Source organism: Choristoneura fumiferana, chromosome 25 (assembly GCF_025370935.1).
Source record: "Choristoneura fumiferana chromosome 25, NRCan_CFum_1, whole genome shotgun sequence".
In the NCBI taxonomy this organism is placed as follows: domain Eukaryota; kingdom Metazoa; phylum Arthropoda; class Insecta; order Lepidoptera; family Tortricidae; genus Choristoneura; species Choristoneura fumiferana.
The window spans coordinates 1254737-1277354 of NC_133496.1; the positions used below are offsets into that span (position 1 = coordinate 1254737).

Sequence of the window (22618 nt, forward strand, 5' to 3'; positions counted from 1 at the left end):
TTGCCCGAATTTCACTTGCCATACCAACGTTTGCCATAAAATATACAGAACCGTGCTGTTTTCAGGATTTTTTTAAATGACATCATATTAATGCAGTAGGTTAGGTTAGGTTAGGTTAGTTTAATATCAACTCTGAAGAAATTACTATTTCAGAAATAAATTACTTTATGGCAAATGAAAATTCTAGAAAACGATACATTCGGGCATATGAAATTCGGGCAAACGATAGAGAACCCTTAAATACATATTAAACATCCAAGTCCCGAGAACAAGCATTCGTATTATTCATACAATATCTGCCCTGGCCGGGAATTGAAAGTAAATAAGATAAATAAATAAAACGTACATTATTTCTATTTGGATATCGGTAGTGTGGTCATAAGCAATAAATATTACTATGAAACACGGTATTTCATATTCTATAATAATGCAAGTTTTATTTTTCAAAACGTCCGAGTTCGATTCCCGAGTTGAGTACAAGTTCTTTCAAATGTAGGAATACAGTATTTCTTGTTATGAAAATCGATGACATGGTTCCTAAGAACACATCTTCATAAGTCTTATAGTTTCAGACTTTCCCATACTGACCGATCTAAATGAGCCACCCTGTATATTATAAACCTACACAGATAAATCAAGTAATATAAAAGTATTTTTTATGAAACACACTGGATTACGATCAAGTACCTGGTTAAGATCGCGGGATCGCGGTGGATGCGGAAAGCTCAAGACCGTGAAGAGCCTTGGGGGAGGCTGTCCAGCAGTGGACGTCTTTCGACTGACATGATGATGATGGTGATGATGACGATCAAGTACCTGGTTAAGATCGCGGGATCGCGGTGGATGCGGAAAGCTCAAGACCGTGAAGAGCCTTGGGGGAGGCCTGTCCAGCAGTGGACGTCTTTCGACTGACATGATGATGATGATGATGACGATCAAGTAATCGCTCTGAAGCGATAAGGCCACCTATTGAAAGTTTCTTGCGGCGCATTCTTCTTGGCAATGATGGTCTTTCCGAAAGCGCTGGTGTTTTAAAAAATGACGTGTAAAAGTGCCCATTGCGGCCTATTTACTGAATAAATGATTTGAATTTGAATTTGAATTTGCAATTTGAATTTGAATTCATTACTTACCTCGGAAAATCTCAATTATACCTGTGTTGTTTGTTACTGCTTACCATGACATGTGTTCGGTCGAATTCAAAAAAGAGTTATTATATTTCGAATATACAAACTGAGACATATATGCAGAGAAAAATCAGAAAAAGAGACCAGAGCTGGGAATCGAACCCAGGTCCTCAGCATTCCGTGCTGCGTGCCATACGCCTACACTACCACTGGCCAGGAGTACAGACACGAATTTCGCCTATGCACACACATATCTCAGGTTGCTTTTTTCTACTACGCTACTTAAGCAGCAGCACTAGCGACATCTATGTTTCGCTCTCATCGACCGTAAAAGACCGAAAAAGTAACAAATTTGGAGTTGAAATAAAAAATACAAAAAGACTCCAAATATCCAATCATGTATTGTGACGACCTATACTCGTAATTTGTAAGCGCCCATTTGAAACTCGTTGCATGCTAGCAGCGTTTCCTCTCTGCATAGCTGAGCTAATCTTAGTCCGAGGAAGCTGCCAGCTCTTCGGTCCCCCATGACGTCTAACTAACCTCTTAGTTATTTCTTTATGAAGATTTAAAGCGCTAAACTTTCACAAGAGTTCCACTAATTAAATTAAGTGAAAAGTTCATCGCAGGAAAGAAAGAAAGAAAGATAGGTTTATTTTGGCTCCAAAAGTACCACCTAAAACTAAGACTACAGGGACATCGACAAACAAAGCAAAGCAGGCCAGGGCATAGACAAGTGGCGAGTGGTCGTTCTTTGTGGCGTTCTAACTAGTGACGTCTTCCAGCTAATGATGATGATGATAGACAAAGTCACTGGCTAAAGCTAGTCATGCATAAAAAGCAAGCAACCTAGCTAAACCAGCTAGGTTGACTTGACAATTGAAGAAAATATATTTAATCAAACCCTCTGATCCTACCTTTGAAAATGCTCCAACATACCTACTCTTTATATGAATTCTTCTGTTAGTAACTCGATAGCACCGATAGTCCCAGAAACTGTCCGTCTAGGCTAACATAAGGGAGGGGGGGGGGACTAATGCCCCCTGGCTCAAGGCTAAAGGGTCTAAATCAAGTTTTCAATATATTTAAGTGTATTCGGTAGGTAGGCTAGGGATGGATGGTTTGGCTCGATCTTTTTTTTAATAAAAGCTCTTTTGTCTTTGTCCTTGCGTAAAGGCTTGGTTGTCATGTTCATTTAATGAAAAGTGCCTGAGCGACCGAACTTTGCTTGGAGTTTTTTTGTGAAATTGCGTTTTTTGGAGAATATACGTAGTTAAAATAAAACTTACATGAATAAATAAATATCACAGGATACTTGACACCAATTGACCTATTTGAAAGAGAGAAAGAAGAAAAATACATTTGATTAACGCCATAAAAACAGACATAGAACAAATAGGTATAAGGCATTCATGACGTTGATGATTTATTTAGTCCCAAACTAAGCAAAGCTATGGATACTAGGAAACAGATTAAACATTCAAAACCCGAGAACAAACATTCGTATTATTCATACAAATATCTGCCCCGGCCGTGAATCGAACCCGGACCCTCAAGCTTCGAAGTCAGGTTCTCTATCCACTGACACTTGAGGTATCTTATCTTAGGCCTCTAGGTTGGCAAGGCATCTGCAATCCCCCTGGTGTTGCAGGTGTCTATGGGCGGTGGTGATCTCTTACCATCAGGACACGCACTTGCTCGTTTTCTATCCAGTCAAATAAAAAAAATTTTTGGGTGAAATTTACTTATCTACGAGTATATATATTTGGAATCAGCAAATTTTTTTGCGTTCAATGGTCTGGGTTGCAGCCGATTCGAAACATTTTTTCGGCGCTTCAACCAATTAGACTTTTGGTTAAATTTCTCGAAGTCCAATGTTTAACCGACATAAAATACAAAAATTATGGACATACATACATACATAAAATCACGCCTCTTTCCCAACAGGCAGAGACTACATCCTTCCACTTGCTACGATTCGGGCATACAACTCTCGCTTCCTCTACATTCATAAATTATGGACGGCTAGACATAAAACATGTATCCAAGTTAAAGAGTGTTACATAAGCTATTTTAGCTTTTTCATTGTAAGGTAAGGTACGTACTGCCACTATTGTACCGTTTTTGTCAAACACAAAACCTAAAATTGCTAAAAGTGGCTCCGAAGCGGTAACGTTTCATGTGCTCTGCTTACCCCATATATGGGAATACAGGCGTGATTTGTGTGTGTGTGCGTGCGTGCGTGCGTGCGTGCGTGTGTGTGTGTGTGTGCGTGTGTGTGTGTGTGTGTGTGTGTGTGTGTGTGCGTGCGTGCGTGCGTGCGTGCGTGCGTGTGTGTGTGTGTGTGTGTGTGTGTGTGTGTGTGTGTGTGTGGGTGCGTGCGTGCGTGCGTGCGTGTGTGTGTGTGTGTGTGTGTAAACGTACGAGTACTCGTTTTTGTCCCAATAGTTGGCATCTTTAATCTTATGTCATTAGCAATAGAGATGACAGCAGGGTGTCGTCTATTGGGCATGAACGAGTCGAGCACTTGGACGTTTACCTTTTTTGTTAACATTGTTTTGCTATGGACGGTCCCATAAATCACTTGTCTTTTTACAGAAAATTAAAAGACATGTCGCTTAAACATTTTTTTTCTTAGATATCAAATCAACAAAGATAGCCAATTAAAAGACATGTCGCTTGAAACAATTTGGCTTCAATAGGTTTTAAATAACTTTGACGCTTCAACTGTTTTGCTTTTACCAATGTCCTTGTTTATTAGACTTCAGCTGTTTTTTAGTACTTTCATATTTAAGATGATTGTCGCCTATTATTATCTACTTAGATTTTCTATATAACAACGAAAAAACTTAGACCTACCAGGTACAAGTTTCCATAGCTAAAATGGCTTAACGGCCAATCTCGATTTTAAACTTGATAGGTAATATTGGCATTTCATACAATTGATATTGGGACATACAACTTTTGAATGGAATACTTATAAGCTGTTTGTCCTCTATTGTTCTTTGTCTGGATAAGTCAGTTAATTCAAATTGCTCTAGGTGAAATTATGATCAAATAGTTACTTAAAGCATTTTATATATGCATGTTATATACAAATAATTAATATATTTTAATACAAATTGCTGTAGAGTACTTTAAAGAATCTAAACGAAGCAATATTTTTTTAATGTTTTTTTCCGAAAAATAAATCTTAAATAGCTCTCCTGTAAAGTTCATAAATTGTCGGTTAAATCAATTTAGCTTTTAACCCGATATCATTAATATCAGTAGGATTATTATAAAGGAGTTCCTTGCAAACAATACCGCGGGAAACAGTTAAGTTCGCCATAAACAAAACCATATGCAAATTTTATGTTCTCCTTCAGAAATACGTTGTCCTAGCTTTAAAAAGTGTTTCCTTATTCATACAAAGGAAATAATCATAATGTCGCTGAAACAAGGCGAATGTAGGGCACAAAGAAACTTGGTCATTAACCAGGGGCGCTCAACTTTGGGTCAAGTGTCGTGAAATTTCCATCACAGCGAAGGGTTGAGGATCCCTGACCCGCGCGGAGCAAGTGACGCAAGTTTTGTGTAATCGATTTTGTTTTTGTTTGAATAATCATTTTTGATGTGTTTTTGCTTACGGTCGAAAACGCTTGAACGCGAAAAGATTGATAAATATTCGTATGGTCACTCGTAAAGAATTTATTGAGAAATAAAAACCAATTACTAGTTGTAGCCTGCGAGTCCGTCTGCGTAAAAGTAGAAGTACGAATTAACAAAAAAGCCGACCACAACCGACAAAAAACAAAAAACCGACTCCAAAAAAATAAAAAAATAACAAAACATGGAACCGACTACAAAACCCTTGAAAATATTTTTCTAAGTAGGTACAGTCACCAGCATTAATATCTGCCACAGAGAAGCGTGCAAAAATATCTGACACGTCCTTCCGGCCCCAGAAATAGAGTCGTATCAGATATTTACGCACGCTTATTGTGTCTGATATTGGTGCTGGTGACTACTACCAGGTACCTACTAGCACGAGCCAGCAGGAATGGAACAATAGTCGTCTACCTCACCTACATATACTATAGATTTTAATTTTTAACCCCCTTATTCATAAACGACAATCAAACCTATTTTAGTTAAAATGCCGCTAAAATTCGTTTGTCCTTATCTGTCACTTCGACATTTGTATTTGTTAGAAAGGGACAAAGCATTTGTTAGTTAACATAGGCTTGTTAAGTTTTATGAATAAGGGGGTAAGTCTATACAAGTAAAAGGTAAAAATTGAAAGATTATTGAAGACAGTACAGTACAGTTTTAACCTGAGATGTGCAATGTTGTTTTTTTTTATTCAACTTGATGGCAAACGAGCAAGTGGGTACGCCTGATGGTAATAGATCACCACCGCCCATAAACATCTGCAACACCAGGGGTATTGCAGATGCGTTGCCAACCTAGAGGCCTAAGATGGGATACCTCAAGTGCCAGTAATTTCACCGGCTGTCTTACTTTCCACGCCGAAACACAACAGTGCAAGCACCGTTGCTTCACGGCAGGATTAGCGAGCAAGATGGTGGTAGCAATCTGGGCGGACCTTGCACAAGGTCCTACCACCTGCCAAAACGTGTTACGAGGAATGTGTTTTTCATAAAACACGCGCTTCCGCGCCCAAAACGCTTTATGTACCATCAGCCAAATATGTGGTCTACCACCCTAAAGTTGATAATAGAAATAGAAATATGTAAAAAAAAAATATTCGCTCTTCGCACATTAAGTATATATAACATAGAATAAAATTACATTTAAAAATAAAACAATATCGTGATAAAACCAAAGTCAGGATCGCCGGTTGGAGATGATTAAAACTATTTTATTTTTGTATAATTTTTACTATAGGATAGTTATTATTTCAGTACACAGCGTTTATATTAACAAGCTCACACTTCGCAGACCCGTAAGTGAATGATTCCTTGACTTGAGATCGGTTCCTGGAAAGTTTAATATGCCCACCCCAGAAAATGTAAAATGGCGGGAACCGGAAATACAGTAACCGATTTCATGTCAATTAAATACTATTATTTTAATTAATATTTACTGTTTATATTATCACTGAAATAGATGGCCGTAAATTGTAATCTATTAATTTAATTTATAGACACGTTTATAATTGAATAATAAATATTACTTACCATTAGTATTAAATGATAGTACCATATTTTAACACTAGAGGGCTAGCTAGAGATAGAGGACCAGTTTAACAAGAATATAACTAATAAAATTATAATAAAGCTTCGTCGTGTATAATCGTTTGCATGTCATAAAACAATTGCCAATAGACGTGTGTCTGTCAACTTGAAAGTCCGACTTTAGCGACATATTAATTTGATAGGAACTTGTTTAAAAATTGATTGACCACTTATTTGGCTGATGGTATCTATCCTCGCACAGCATATTTCTGGTGGGGAAACAGCTGAGCGGAGCGAGGCAACATTGTCCTCGCACATCTCTGGTGGAATCGGAGCCTAATTCGAATTCTTCTGTCCCTGTGACGTCTACTAACCTCTTTTTTATTTCAATCTCTAAACATTTCTCAAAATATAGTCATGTGTTTTGTTTCTAAGTCATAGTCTACTTTATGTACATTTCGCTTATATCCTTGCTGTGTAATTGACCCGTTACGAAAGAAACAAGTGAATTTTCTACATTACTACTCCCGTTTACCCATATTTTAGTGGGATATGGACAATTTTACAAGCTGTCACCTAATTGGCTAAAAATACGGCGCAGAGTCGAGTGTCAAGGTAATTGGCACCCATTTGGTTTATGCGCTATGATTAGGCTTGAATTATGGCACCAGGGTGCCACGGGTCGGGTTACGCCCTTATGGGGCTCCTATGGGGGTGGTTTCTGTTCTGTGTGGCAGCGTAGAGTTATATAAACAGCCACCATAATCGTAGATGTTCACATAAAAAAATGCGGAATTAATCTTAAAATTTTAAATCGTGTTACTTCATAAAATTTTAGCACAAAGTTTTGGGAAGTATTATTTTAGTTTAAAATTACAAATGAAATAAATTTTGAAAAGAAAGTATCGCGATCGGAAAATGATCTATTTTTACCCGACTATTCGAAGGAGGGTTATGTTTTTCGAGTGTATACATATGTATATGTCGGCGGCCGATCGTAAAATCCGCCAGATCACGAAATTCCTAGGCATATCGTGAAATGCCGCCATTTCATGAATTGGCTAAGGGACATCCGCCATATCGTTCAAATCTCACCGTTTAACGATTTGCCTAGTGACGTTTAGGCAGATCATGAAATTCCTAGGCATATCATGAACCGCCGCCATTTCATGATTTGGCCAGTTTAGGCAGATCATGAAATTCCTAGGCATATCATGAAACGCCGCCAAATCGGTTCTGGCACTTCGCCGGCCGCTGCCGCGGCACGCTCGCTTCGCTCGCTCGGCTCGTGCGTCGTGATCACAATTAAAACTAACCACTCCTCGCTTCGCTCGTCGTACCTAAATTTTTCTATATAAATAAGTAACAACTAGTGAATACTTTATTTATCAACAAAATACTAACCTCTAAAATACGGGCAGACGTCCATGGTTTTTTCACATTGTGCACAGAATACGTTTGATTCACATAAAAAGAACGGAGCTGATGTTCAAAAGCTTCTTTTGCACTTCTATTTTGAATTCAATCACTAGTTTCGGTTTAAAGATCATTTTGTTACGACGCCGACATTTTTCACGCGCTAAACAAATACGACCGGTCAGCTGGTCGCGGCCGCCATTGCATACGCAGCGCCACCAGTGGCCATAAAAGAAACTATTTTACGATGTGCCCGGTATAGAGCTAGGAATATCGACGAATGCGTTGCTCTAATCGATCTGCCGTATTATTTCTCAGGCACATCGTGATATGCCTGGCCAACGTTTAGGCATATCATGAAATGGCGGCGTTTCACGATATGCCTAGGAATTTCGTGATCTGGCGGATTTTACGATCGGCCGCCGACATATATAATATTTAATTATCAATAAAAAATACAGCATTACAGTTAGAAAACCAATGCACTGTAAAGTTCAAACTATACACATTCTTCCTTTTAGTTTTTAAGGCAGTCGGCTTTTTGATTTTTTAATTTTTCTCTCCACTTTATCATTATCTTACCTCTCGCTACAATCTATTTTAAAAAAAAAAGCTTTACCCAAAATCCTTACTTAAAGAAACAAACGAGAAGCGCCTGATCCCAGCTAATCCCGCACGTACCGACTATAGACCGTGTATGTATGCAATTAGAGTACACAATCCGTTGCGGGGATTACCTTGTCGAACTTGATTGACTGCCTTAGGGTATTTATTGCACGTGAAATAAAAAAAAACTTTGTGTGTATATTTGGTTACGGTTTAAATTAAATATAATCATCATCATCATCATCATGTTCTTAAACTATATCCCTACGTTCCACTGCAGGGCACAGACCTCCTCTCAGAACGGGAGGACTTGGACCCTAGTTCCCACGCAGGCCCAATGCGGATTGGGAACTTCACATACACAATCACGCTCACGTTTTCCTTCACCGTAAGGCTCATGGTAAATTTGAAATGTAATTTCGCACATAAATTTCGAAAAAGTAAGTTATGCGAGTACGGGTTTGAACCCACAATCCTCTGCTTTGCTGCTGAGATTTTTCCTCTAGAGATGTGCTAAACGAGGATAGGTAAATGGATCGTTTCTATTGGTTCATTGAAACACATATTCCTCGCGACACATCCTTTCACATTTCCTCTTAAGAAACGCAGCGTAACACTAGATATTAAGTACTAAATATTTATTAAGGAAAATTAAATTACACCAACAATGTCAACTAAAATTAAAATAAACAGAATAAAATCAACTTAAACCTAAATACAAACTACAAACTAAGACCTAAACTACAACCTAAAAACCACCATTCCGCGTCGTACCCGGCTCAAAGGTGCCCATAATGCCAGCCGCATTTCCCCGCTGTATGGCCAGCGCCACCTGCTGAACCAGGTACGACCCCGAGCGGGGGTCGCAACCCCTGTCCCGTAGCCTACGGCCCAGCTCCCACACCAAAGACCAGCCGTCTCGACCGCAAAAGGCACGCAGTCATACGTTGGCTCCGAAGCTGAGTACTTGAGGTGCTTAGATATTAATAGATACTTAGTCATTTTTTCAATTTTCTTGCACTAGCTTTTTTGCAATGGCTTTCATTATCATTTGCAAAATGTGAAAATTTCTTCATATTTCTGCCGTCCGCTTTATCCAATATATTAGCTTCTAGGATCACGACAAAATTGTAATTTAACCGTAATATCCGGTTTAACTCCGGCTCGAAGGACCCCAGAATGTAATGTACAAATGAAATTTCCTTCGGGACAATTTATTGCAGATTTTTCTGCGTGGCGAATGAAATAAAACATCTATGAGTTTTATTGAACGAAAATGTGGGTATTTACTTCTTTTTATAATTAACAATTACATTTGAAATTTACCACGAGCTTTGCGGTAACCTGCGAAGCAATGCAATGGTGCGTGTGAAATTCCCAATCCGCACTGGGCCCGCGTGGGAACTATGGCCCAAGCCCTCTTGTTCTGAGAGGAGGCCTGTGGCCAGCAGTGGTACGTATAAAGGCTGGGATGGTATATTAACAAAAGGCGGAAACGAGCATGTGTTTCAACTGGTTTTAATTGGTCACCGCCGCCTATGGATACTTTCAGTACCATTGGAAACTGCTGGTTACTATCTAGTATTTAATACATTAGTTTCGTTGTGTCCGTCTAGTCAGTGCTAGAAAGTTGTAATTTTTCGCGAATCTTACTTATAGGTATTATAAATGGCATTTCTATCTACCGCTGTACCCTGAGTTTATCTCTCCGATTTCAACAAAATTTGGGAGGTAGACTCAGTCCATGATTCCGAGCTGGAAAAACAGGGTCTCCAGATGTATCCCCAAAATATATAATTCAATACAATGGCAATGGGCCGGCCATATAACCCGAAGAACCGATAACCGTTGGGGTAGACGAGTCCTTGAGTGGAGACCACGGATCGGCAAACGTAGCGTAGGACGTCCTCAGACTCGGTGGGGCGATGATCTTCGCAGGGCGGCTGGCAAGAACTGGATGAGAGTGGCCGAGAATCGTGCTCTGCTCAGTGGCGTGCCATGGGAGAGGCCTATGTCCAGCAGTGGACGAACATAGGCTGATGATGATGATGATGATGATGAAAATACAATAACACTTTATTGCACACCAACACATAGCAAGCAGTACAGAAAACAGGTATATACACAGAGACTTTCTGAGGTAAGCAAAAAAATTGTGGATGTGTCCGTTTTGTTACGAAAACTATTTAGAAAGTCTCATTTTTTTGGACACTTTTCTGTAGAAATGTCAAAATATTCTGATACAGTTTTTAGTTATTCTGTAGAAACACAGAAACTCTAACAAATAATCGTAAAAACGACATCAAAATCTACAGTCAATTCGTAAAATATGTGACCAGATAAATTAGGCGGTTCAAACGCTCGAATAATCGCCCATTGTTTTATTTTTTTATGTATTTTTATTATGTTTTATGTAATGTGCGAGCAGCGAATAAAAATATTTCTATTCTATTATATTTTATTCAGAATTTCATCAGTTCTTATTCAATTTCAATTTGTCCAATAAACAAGTCAAACTAGTAATCCTTTCTCTCCAGCCATTTCTCTTGACATTGGCCTTTGTTCGTGTATTACTACATATTCCTCCAAGGATTACATGTAATATAACTTGAGAATAAAATAATGTAATTGAAAAGGCTGCCTTTTTTAACTAGTTTTAGCAAAAGAAGTTTCTATATATCAGTCCCGTCCAATTCATTATCAAAATCAAAGTTAAAACATTTATTCTGTCAAAGGGCTTTTTTATATGCCTTACGTCACAATTAATAACCAACAAAAAGTTGAAAAATCTCAGATTTTGTCACTTCAAAGTTCAATATCTCAAAAACGGCTTAACCTATTTTGATGAAACATATTTAAAAACCATCCCTAGAAATCCTGATTTCAAATAAAAAAAACCATTCAAATCGGTCCACCGGTTGAAGAGCTACAGACAGACAGACAGACATACATAGCGGTCAAACTTATAACAGCCCTTTTTGCGTCGGGAGTTAAAAACACATTGGCCCCAACAGCCATCAAGTTCTTTGAGCTATATACGAGTAGCATCCAATTAAATACTTGATAATATCTTTTGTAAAATTGGAAATCCGTAGAAAGGGAATTATGTGAAAACGAGAATTTATAGAAATTATAATTATGTAGAAACTAGCTTTACCCGCGGCTTCGCACGCGTAAACTATTCGGTCTGGTAGTTGCAATTGAAATTTTCGGGATTTTACAAAATTCCCCTGGAAATTTCCAAAATTTATATCGTGGTCTTCATTGAGGTTGTGTTGTGAATAACTGTACAAAATTCAAGACTCTAAACCCAGTGCTAAAATTTCAAAATTTTTCCCTATCCAAATTCAAATCATGTATTCAGTAAATAGGCCGCAATGGGCACTTTTACACGTCATTTTTTAAAATACCAGCGCTTTCGGAAAGACCATCATTGCCAAGAAGAATGCGCCGCAAGAAGCTTGGCAGAGTCATTTTTTCAAAATAAAATAATTACAAATAAAATAATTAAAAACTACAGTAAGTATACAATTAAAGAAAAAATTACAAAATAATAATAATAATAATACACGGATGTATGGGGTCCCTTAGTTACAAAACTATCCCGTGAAAATATCGGGATAAAAAGTAGCGTATGTGTTATTCCAGACGTCCGGCTACCTACATACCAAATTTCATGCCTCTAAGCCCAGCGGTTGTTATTTCGAGATTTTATCCCTAGTTATCCCGTGGGAATATCGGGTCAAAAAGTCACTTAAGAGTTATTCCAGATGTCCAGTTACCTACATACCAAATTTCATGACTCTAAGCCAAGCGGTTATTATTTCAAGATTTTATCCCTATCCCGTGGAATATCGGGATAAATAGTAGCCTATGTGTTATTTCGGAGGTTCAGCTACCTACACACTAAATTTCATGGCTCTAAGCCCAGCGGTTGTTATTTCAAGATTTTATCCCTAGGTATCCCGTGGGAATATCGAGTCAAAAAGTTGTCTGTGTGTTATTCCAGACGTCCAACTACCTAAATACCAAATTTCATGACTATAAGCCTAGCGGTTGTTATTTCGAGATTTTATCCCTATCCCGTGGGAATATCGGGATAAAAAGTATCCTATGTTTTAATCCAGGTTATAAACTAACTTTCCGCCAAATTTTATCCAAATCCGTCCAGCCGTTTAAGCGTGAAGAAGTAACAAACATACTCACTCACTCACTCACTCACAAACTTTCACATTATAATATTAGTAGGATAAGAGTCTGTGTAAATTTTAATCTGTATAACTGCAAACAAACCGACGACTGGATGGCCAAGTGGCTAAAGAACCTGACTTCAGAGCTTGAATATGGTCCCGGGTTCGATTCCCGGCTGGGGCAGATATTTGTATGAATAATACGTATGTTTGTTCTCGAGTCTTGGATGTTTAAGTATGTATTTATCTATATTAGTATGTTTATCCGTTGCCTTATATCCATAGTACAAGCTTAGCTTAGTTTGGGACTAGGTCAATTGGTGTCAAGTGTCCCATGATATTTATTTATTATTTATTTATTTTTTAAAACCGATATTTCGCCCAGCACTGGTTCTGCGGCCACTCTGTTAAACTTTTACGAATGAACTAAAATAATTTCCTTGCTCACCCGCGACCTTACGATAGCTAATTAGATACAAGATTTTAGGTTTAGGTACAAGAATTAGGAACGTTTACATTGTTGATTAAACCAAATATTTTGAACAGCTAGACGATGTTGCTTAGTTAATTTAAGATATACCTAAACGTGCCTGCACGGCTACGCATGCCGATTTTAAATAATTTATTGAATCAGGCGTTACTTTGCGGAGGTCCATATCAATGACCTATCGTATGGCTATCGTAAGGTCGCGGGTGAGCAAGGAATTTTTTTTAGTTCATTGATATGGACCTCCGCAAAGTAACGCCTGATTCAATAAACTTTTACGAATTGTTTCTCGCGTTTCATTGTTTTATTTTTTATTGCCAGCGACCTAAATTCTCAGCGAGCTGTAAAAAGTTTCGGCCTATGATTTGATAAATTATTTACGACGACGTTTATGGATGAAGGCGAGGTTGATTATTATAGTAAGTAATGTGGGTGCCCCTTTAAATGTCGACAAACTATTTATCGAATTTCATTCATCGAAAACAATACTAATATTTTCTCTTGAAGTAATTTCACTTCATCGACTATTCATTACATATTAAAACAATTATTAGAACAACAGTACAAGGATTATGATTTGCTTATAAATACATTTCATCAACTACTTCAGAACAACTAAATATCGCTGTTTATACGAGTATATTCAACGTGTTATTATAAAACACCAGAAGAACTACGACCTCAAAAAAAAAACGCTACCAGAAAAGTAGGTTAGGTTAGGTTTGAACAGTGACCCTAAAAAATAAACCGGTACCAGAAAAATAGCTTAGGGCGAGTTAGAACCGCGACCCCAACAAAAATAAATCGCTGCCAGAAAAGTAGGTTAGGTTAGGTTAGAACTGCGACCCCAGCAAAAATAAATCGCTACCAGAAAAGAAGGTTAGGTTGGAACTGCGACCACAACAAAAATAAATCACTACAAAAATAAATAAATAAATAAATTTCATTAAAAAGTATGAAATAATTAAATATGAAATGAACTTCTGCCAAATAAACTATATATTAAATAATATTTCCAGAAATGTAAAATTGGTGATTTAAAAATACTTATTTCAATTATTCAAGGTAATGAATATTCGATGAAATGAAAAAATAGGAAACGTTGACTTTAAACTGATATTCGATTAAAAGTGTGTCGACATTTCAAGGGTAAACCAAGTAATATACTTATTTAAGTCACATTTTTGTCCTCGTTTTTGCGCAGTCTTTTATGCGGGAAAAAGGTTGTAATAAAAGCAGGCTTATATCCTCTGAAGAATTAAAAAAATACCTCTCTTTATTATGTACATGGAAGAGATATTCATGTTACAGGTGTCTGTCAAATGCCTAGTTTCCAGGTTCAGTGTTTAGGACGTGAGTTGCCACGTTACTGTTTTATACTTGGGTAAAGTTGCTTATTCACTTTTCAGTTGTATTTTATTTAAATCAAATTAATCCTGTCCCGGTGAATGCGAAATAAATAATGAATAAATAAACTTTTGAGAACCAGCATTCCTGTGAAATGCTGATCTGATTGAGATTTATATATTTAGTCAAAACCGTTTATAGCGACACCAGTTATAACGATATATCGGATATAACGACCAAAAAATCTCAACACGACTTTATATATCAAAGTAACACTGGTTAATACGACCAACCGTGTCTAACGACCATTGCTGTCCCTTCAATGTTGTTAAATAAAAGCTTTTGACTGTTTTTGTCACTTAAAAATTACAGCACAGATGTTTTACTTAAGTGATTTCTTAAGACTGTCGGATGTGATTGGGTAATATGTATGTAATATCTTTTTTCTGTCTTTTCAGGTACTGTAGTCCTGAGATCTGCGTAGAAAAGTGAAGAATACAGTGACATAAATAAGGCATTAGACTTGTAAATATGAATTTAAATGTACTTGAAAAATACAATAGTAAGTTCCTGCCCCATATAGGTATCACAAAGGTTCTTAGTAAAAGTTAGATCAATCCTTATTTGTGTACTTGACTGTACCGCAGCGTGCTCGCTGCGTGTATGCCGCATGCGCGCCGCGTTCCCGCTCCGCCGAGAAACTGCCGACAAAAACGCTAGTGTGCACAAGCTCTAAGTCGCTGCACTCTTGACAGAGCGAACGCGATTGTCGGAAGAGGATTAGTAGTGAACCTTCACGGCCTTTTTTTTATTTGACTGGATGGCAAACGAGCGGGTCTCCTGATCGTAAGAGACCACCACCGCCCATAAACATCTGCAACACCAGGGTTATTGCAGATGCGTTGCCAACCTAGAGGCCAAAGATGGGATACCTCAAGTGCCAGTTATTTCACCGGCTGTCTTACTCTCCACGCTGAAACACAACAGTGCAAGCACTGCTCTTCACGGCAGGATTAGCAAGATGGTGGTAGCAATCCGGGCGGACCTTGCACAAGGTCGTACCACCTTCTTATGAAAATAGTGTAGTGGTTTCCCCTTTCCTTCCACACGACAGACCTGGAGTCCGGAGTTGGTAGTTGGCAATAGAGAGCTCTAACCTGCTGTCCACTCTCACCATAAACCCCTTTAGTCGCGTTCTTTGATAGCCACGGAAAGAGGTGGGTCCATTTTGTTATGAAAAATTGGGCGAGGGACACCACTAATGATTCAAGTACTACAACACGTAATTGTTACTTGTGACTTCATAAACCAAGAGCTTAAGTGCCGACAAACTGCTCTGTAGTGTGCGTGTGTGTGCGTGTGCTAACAATAATTATGACAAACATGACATTATGATATATAAAATTATGGCAGTCGAAAGGATCCCCGTATATGTATTGGCTGGGTGCGAAGTACTAGGTGGGGGTAATGAAATCTATCGCAGCGCTCATAGTGGCCAAAAGTAGAAATAACGTAGGCTTTGCCATCTGTCATACTCATAATATCGTCGCTCGGCAGGCAAAAGTACTAAAGCGACACTTCGTCAACTTTACAGGAGAGCGATTTAAAGTTTTTTTTTTACGAAAAAAAATCATAACTTTTTAACCAGACAACCAATTTTAAAATTTCCAGGAATATATAACACATAATTTAATAGACTATAATAAGGTTTTAATAATTCATAGCAAAATCTACTGGTTTAGGAGATAAGTGTCGCTTTAGTAAATTGTCCCCTAGTCATCGAGCAAATGCAATCAGGCAAAAAGACTAAACGTAAAAATTGACCTCAAACGTCATATTTCAAATTAACTTATGTGATTTTACGTCTCAATAAATTTAGCATGTTTTTACTAACAACACACATTTTATTTCTTATCAAACTGTTCATAATGCTGATTTACCAAATTGCAAGGAAAAAATATTCCAAAGTACCTACTGAACAGAAATTATATAAAATAATATTAATTAATTATAATAAATATTAATCATCAATGCTAAAATTTCAATAACTTAACGTTAACTGTTACTAACACTAGACTTTTATTAATATTATAAGGTAATTAATCACAAAGGCACCATCTGATTTCTAACAAAATGCACAAAAGGTTTTTTTCACTATTATTTTTTGAGGTATTTTGATCATTATCATGTCCTACTATTTTTGGTGTATATACACTTAGGTTTAAGGATGAAATAATACGTAAAATACCTTAATTTATTCTGTAGGTAATAACTTTAATTAGCATTTCAACTAAAACTTCAGAACATTTTTTTTCTGTGTTATGCAAATAAATCATTCATTCAACATTATAGTACTTATTAGTACCTTATAAGTAAGAAACCTGAATAACAAACTCATGCGTCATGGTTGCTATAGCAACTTTAGATATATCATTGGTCTATATAACGATTAAGAAATATAATGCACTATTGGTACAACAACATTTGTTATATTCTCATGATCTAACTATTCCGGTATCATGGACTTGTTGTACTTGTTGTACCAAACTATTAATATACTAAGGGGCTGTTTCACCATCCATTGATTACTGTTAACTGGTGGTTAGGTGTGATGCCGTCTCTATTTGTTTTGTTCGAATAGACTCAATAGACGGAGACGGCATCACATTTAACCGTCGGTTAACGCTAATCAATGGATGGTGAAACAGCCCCTAACAGTAATATGGTATAATGCCAAATGAAACGTCGTGAGACCTTTGCTGAGATTTAAGGACTGCGCTAAGTAGATATGGCCGTCTTAAAAATTGACCACCTAGACTGAGAAAAGCTTTCGGAAAAATGCACTGATTGGTGCAGACGTGTGTTGGAGGGCCGCAAGTATTGCGATGAAGGCTTGCCTGGCTCAATGCACTTATTGAAAAGAGACAGAAACGACACCAAGGCCGTTCTGCATCAACATCCGCAGACTTCGCTTGTCAGAGATGTGGACGGACATGTCGCTCTCGCATCGGTCTAGTCAGCCACCAAAGACGTTGTGCACAGGCAACACGCCAAAATTCGTCTGGAACAGACGCGTAGGCCTGATTGATGGTATAATATATGTGATATAACCTATGTTCGATATAACGTTCAGTGGGGTATAATGAATTACTGGTATTTATGCCAAATATCTTTTATTCTAGTGAAAGTATATCTAAAGTTGTTATACTGGTCATAACACACCCTGATGGCCATTCGGTTCCACCATGGAGCCGCAGCTGCAGTTATGAGGCACACAAACATCGCAGCCCAGGCGGAGAGCTACTGCCACCCGCAATGAGTCGTTGTCCAAGACTGTTCCCAAATAAGGAACAGGCAACGCCTATAACCACGTTCCCGCTTTGACTTTTGATGCCGACTTCAGCCTGGCCAAACCCACCCCAGTGGTTACACCCACAGGCCGTGCTAGAGCGTCCCTAGCCCCCTCGTCATCCCAAACTCATTGTATCTGCGGAGCCCCGTGCAGTGACGCCAGTCTCATTCGGCTCGCCAGTGCATCATCCACATACGAAATGGTATTGGTAACCTTTATGAGATTTAAAAATTTAGGAGATAAGGCCACCAACTCCATGTGCCGATCCGAGGAACGCTGGCAAGCCCACATCCGCCGTACGCCGCAAACCGAGACCACCGTTACATATGGGCAAGGACGCTTGGACCCATTGCTCATCCGCAAGGGACACGTTCAATACAGTCTCCTTTGTATCTCTCAACGTGACGTCAAAAGAAGAAGTTTTACCCGAACACAACCATTGGAGTGGTTTTCAAAAAATAGGTTATTTTTGGAACTGCGAAACACATTCGTAACAGAGTCAAGATGAGATGGGTATTAATACTCTTCAAACGTTCCTGGGCGAGCAAAATAGACGCTTCCTGGTCTCTAGTGCACTAGAAATGGCCTCTTGGAAAATAGAAGAACCCAAGAGGGTAAAGGTCTCGTGTAAAAAGCCCTTTGAGACCAGGAAGAAAGACCTTTGAAGTTAAAGAAGGAGAACAGGCGGGGTTAAATCTGTCCATATTCGCCGTGCCATCATCTACGAGTAAATACCAAATATTAAGAGGTGATTTTCGAGACGACAGTGCTTCATGAATAGTAAGACTGAAGGTAAGCGGTCCAAGCTGATCTCCCTACTGCGCACCCACCTGCGAAAGAATTTTAGAATCGCCGTAGACAAGGTTAGAAGAAGAATGATAGACCTGGTGTAAAAAAGGTACAGGGTGGGAATGTATTTTTTCACTTCGCCCAACAGAACATCCCTCTCGCCAGTATTGAACGCGTTCTTGAGATCCTACTTCAAGACGACACAGTCTGGATTTCCGGGTTCCGTGACGAAAGTGCGTGTTGTGGATCGTGACCTCAGTGTTCCAAACCCAGCTGAAAATGAGCTGGTCGAATTCCGTCTAAGCCCACGGCTGACCCATTATGGAATGACCCTAGTGCTCGCACCACATCCTCCAAGTTTACCGGCAAGGCTTGAATGGACCGATCCGGCTCCCGAGGGAAATTTAACGTGCGGGACGCGGGAGGATGCTTCGAACACAAGCGTCTCAAGACCCGGAGGTGCTACCGAGTCATCAGGCGAACGGCCCCCACACACCGGCCTCATATACTTTGGACTCTGTAGTCTTAAGGACAGAATGCGACCTGGAGGAAGCCTGCCCGTCACTACTAAATTCAACCAAGTCCCATGTTCAAGTTTGGTCTCAGTTTGCGGCGTGTGGAGAATGTGGGCTTGGCAGTCTTCCTCGCATCAGCACATGGAGTTATTATAGTGGCCTTGTCTCTTAAAATTAAAAATTCTCATGAAACCCCATCGGGTTACCATTCCGTTTGTGCATGGTGCACTGGCGAGGTGGACGGCTCGACACCTAATAGCGTCGCTGCCTCGGGCTCCGCTGATATAACGAGTTTGGGATGACGTGGGGGCTAGAGACGCTCTGGCACTTGTGGGTGGGTGTGCCACTAGGGTGGATTTAGCCAGGCTGAAGTCGGTATCAAAAATCAAAGCGGGAGCGTGGTTAGGGCTTTGCTTGCTCCTTATTTGGAAATACTTCTGGACAACGACTCATTGTGGGTGGCAGTAGCTCTCCGCCTGGGCTGCGATGTTTGTGTGCCTCATAAATGCATCTGCGGCTCCATGGTGGAAGCAAATGGCCATCAGGGCTTAAGATGATCGGTATAACAAATAACACATAATTTCACAATATTATGCTATAAGTATTTAGTAGTATAATGTGTAGATATAATTTAGTTTTCTTTATGAAATCGTTGGAGTTGCAATTCTAACCTAACCTAGTTTTCAGGCAGTTTCGTTTCTTGATAGGGTCGCAGTTCTAACCTAACCTACTTTTTTGGCATAACACATTATTATTATAATAGTATTACGTATTCCAGATTATACCAATAATTCATTATACCCACTGAAAGTTATATCTACCAATAATATATCTAAAGTTGTTATACCTAGCCACCGGTACGCACCCTGGCCATTTCACGCGTTGAGTTCTTGTCGATGTTCAGGAAAATTTCCGCGCTACTACGCTCTCTTTGACATACTGAAGAGGGCTTTAATATCCGCCAACATCCTCTGCGTTCTGGAGCCTCCGGTCCTCTGTCGAACCGACAGCAAAAGGCCAGATGGCTTAACTTTAGTGCCATGGCAGAACGGGAAGTGTTTGCTGTCGGACGTTACGTGCGTTAGTACTTTCGCCGCCTCGCACCTCAGCTGAATAGTCCGCGGCAATCCGCGGTGGATTTTGCGGTCAAAAAACGGCAGAATTATTCGGCACTATTATTTTGTTCCTCTTGCGTTTGAGGCGATTGTTTACATTCGGGAAGTGGGACGTCGAATTACGGAAAGGGGGTCTCACGCTCACGCCCGCGCGGATTCGTTCCCTGGTGCAAAGATTGTCTATTGCCATTAAACGTGGTAATGCGGCCAGTTTGATGGCTACCTTTGCGCCAGGGACAACTCGAGGGGCCTTCTGGACTAAACTTAAGCTATTTATGTAACATTAATAAAAACAAATTAAAACTTCTAACTCTAAATTTCAAATACTTAGGGCCGAACATCATCTTTATTCGATGCAAACAGAACCGTAGCGATAAAATTATAACTACAAAATTTTGAAATAGATTTACTATTGAGGTTGCCTGGGAGAGATCCCTTAAAGGGATAAGTCCGCCTTTGTACAAGTATCTCAAAGTTTGTTAATTGTGTTGTGTTTCTTTTCTTTTGTACAATTAAGAGTTTACATACATACATACTATTATTTTTTTTATCCTTTGGCAACAAAAATAACTTAAAGTTTTAAGGAATAATAATCATTATAATTTATAAATAAAGTTATAAATCTTAAGAAAATATGATGTTTCTATATACCAAACATCGAATTGCAGTAATGACTAATTTCACCAAATCTATAATATTTCGTGAAGTTTTTTTGCTAATCCTGTTTGAATGTATGCTTTTGTATATGTTAAAATGGCTAAAATGCCAAACGTATGTTTTAGTTTTTAAGAACAAATAGCTAAATTCTTATAAATGAATTCTTATCAATACAACCAAACGACTAAAGGTGTATAAAACTTCAACTCGGGGAGGGCATAATTACTGAAGTGACAAAGGTATTTTCTTTTTTTTTGCACAAAATACTAAACGTCCAACATTTGCAAACTAGAAAAATGGCAAAAGACTGAACGACAGTAAATCGAAAAATGGCAAAAAGGTAACAGTACTAAAATGAAAATAATGAAAGTGATGCTGCATTAAGTAATTTGCTTCCCAAATTTAAGCGTTTTTTGAAAGACTAAAGCGCCAAAAAAAAGTTAAATTTTGCTCCAATCGCTTTGAAACCTAGACAGTTCGATGCAGAAAAATTCGCTGATTCTGGTGATATGCATAACTCATTTTAGCCCAAAGTGTCGCTTTAGTACTTTTGCCTGCCGAGCGACGATATGAATCTGACATTAACAGATATTCGTTTTATGGTGCGAGCTTGAATTATTATATCTTCACTATTATTTGAAGAAACCATTAAAGTAGCTTTATCTTTTTGTTTTACAGTAAAAGTACAACTAAACATGGAGCAAGTAAACAAGCCCTGACATACATAACCGAAATTAATCACACAGTTTGAATAAATTTTACTTACCTCATTCAACTTTAATGAACTAAAATGAATTTTGTATTATAAAATTAAATCGATTTTTGTCACAATGTCGCGATGAAATTTCAAAACGTCAAGCCTCAGAGCCAGCAAAGTTGCGGACGATAGGTGGCGCTGATGTCGTGCACAGAGCCAATACCCAGATGATGATAATAAGACCGTATGACTACGACCAATACAATACATACCAATGTGAACCAAAAGCTATTTGTCTTCCTCCCTTTTGGTAACACACGACAGCTGCAAAATAGTTGACAACCACTTGATATTCTAGAAACAAATCTCTCGAGAAACAAAAAAAGCCAAATATATAAAAGCTTTTAGAAGCGCTTTTAAAAATACATCGCTTAACATAGATAAAGTAAGTTAAGTGACAGTTAGAAAGATATAAAGAGTTATAACATTGTAGCGGTCGTTACTTGTTTATGAGAATAGTGGTATTAAGCTTTATGTAACTTATTGGTATAAAATATAAAATGGGACATAAAAATAAAATTGTTAAAGCTTGAACTGGTATTACAGTGCATTAAAGTGTAGTGATATAAAGTCCGCCTCAAGTAACTCTACTCGTCGTTTATGATTTCAGTTAACATAACCTAACCAACCAAAAGTTGGAAAACCCCCGACTTTGTCACTTCAAAGTTCTATATCTCAAAAACGGCTAAACCGATTTTGATGAAACATGTCTAAAACCATTGCTCGAAACCCTGCTTTCAAATAAAAAAAATCGCATTCAAATCGGTCGACCCGTTTAAGAGCTATGGTGCCACAGACAGACACACATAGCGGTCACACTTATAACACCCCTCTTTTGCGTCGGGGGTTAATAATACTTTGTGCGTTGGCTTCAACTAGAGATTCATAACATTTTATGCGTTAAATTATACGTGTTTTTTTATGCGACTGGATGACAATCGAGCAAGTGATTATAATGTCGAGTGAAAAGTTCTAGAATGGAGGACGTCCAACGGAAGATGGACGGATGACATTAACCTCCTAACGCCCAGAGTCCTTTATAAAGGACTTATTGTAATTTGAACTTCAAACTCTATCATA

At 38.6% G+C, this 22618-nt stretch overlaps 1 protein-coding gene across 1 annotated transcript in view; it reads left to right on the forward strand.

Annotated features, from left to right (window-relative positions):
- LOC141442422 (complexin-like) overlaps positions 1–22618 on the forward strand; it is a 362634-nt gene that overhangs the window by 36393 nt on the left and 303623 nt on the right. The gene's annotated exons all lie outside the window — the stretch shown is intronic.